General features: G+C 27.5%; 1 non-coding gene across 1 annotated transcript; it reads right to left on the bottom strand.

Annotated features, from left to right (window-relative positions):
* Positions 1-626: 626 nt before the first annotated feature.
* TRNAS-UGA (transfer RNA serine (anticodon UGA)) lies at positions 627-708 on the bottom strand. The gene has a single exon. It is a non-coding gene; the product is annotated as a tRNA-Ser (tRNA).
* Between the last annotated feature and the right edge of the window lie 454 nt (positions 709-1,162).

Genomic DNA, 1,162 nt, shown 5'->3' with positions numbered 1-1,162 from the left:
GGTACTCTTTGTTGAATGTTTAGGTATATATGTTACAATGCTTATGTGGTGATAATGTAACATGTTTATAATTTATATAAAAATTCCATTACTATTAATCTTTAACAAATTAGGAAGTCAATGGATTGAATATTTATAATTTATTTAAAATAAATTCCAATTTGAATAAGTTTAATTTAAAATCTAATTCTGTTTATTATTTGCCCAACCCAAATAATACTGTTAGAATTTGAATTCAAGTTAATTAAATTACTTATCAATTATTTAAATCCACTCACATTTAATTAGTATAAAATATTTTTAAATAAAAGTTTAAAAATAAAGTATATATGGAATTCAACTATCCGAATTTAAATTTGTTATCTTCTTATAAGATAGATTTCGATAATTCATTGGTGAAATCCTAATCAATTACCAGTAAAAACAAAACAAATTTAAATACTATACATTAAAAAATTAATATCAGCAAATCCATACAAAGTCAATCAAACATTTAAATTTGTATTATCATTTCCATCAAAACTAAAGTAGTTAAGGAACAGCTGAAATATGTCTCCACTAAAGAATGGGCCCAGTTCAGCTCAATTAAAAGGAAGATGATCAAGAAAGAGAAAAAAACATTTGAACGTCGACAGCAGGGTTCGAACCTGCGCGGGCGAAGCCCAACAGATTTCAAGTCTGTCTCCTTAACCACTAGGACATATCGACAACATTGGTCAGCATTCTGTTGATAATTTTATTAATCCATTTGTTTTTAAAGATTAACTCATGACACCGCCAAGCGCCTAAATGGGAAATGCGTTACTTGTGACTACGTATCTCGAAATCGATTAAGCAAAGATTCGCAGTAATCTAGCTGGTGAGGGCGCACCATCATTAAACCAGACATACATAATTCCCAATTATTTGACACATTTATGGAGTTAAAAAAAAGATTTAATATTCCTAAATACATCTTAATAGATTCAAACTTAAAATCATACAATAAAAACAGTACACAATGATTAGTAAAATATTATTTAGCTATACATAATGGTTTTATATGTTTGTATGCAGAAAAATGATATTTTTGGACGACACAACAATGTAGAAGAAGAAAGTGAAGTTCTAAAGTTCAACTTTTTAAGTTTTTTATTAGTAAAATATCAGCAGCACATATCTT

Source organism: Gossypium arboreum, chromosome 9 (assembly GCF_025698485.1).
Source record: "Gossypium arboreum isolate Shixiya-1 chromosome 9, ASM2569848v2, whole genome shotgun sequence".
NCBI lineage: Eukaryota > Viridiplantae > Streptophyta > Magnoliopsida > Malvales > Malvaceae > Gossypium > Gossypium arboreum.
This window is presented reverse-complemented; position numbering and strand designations above follow the sequence as displayed.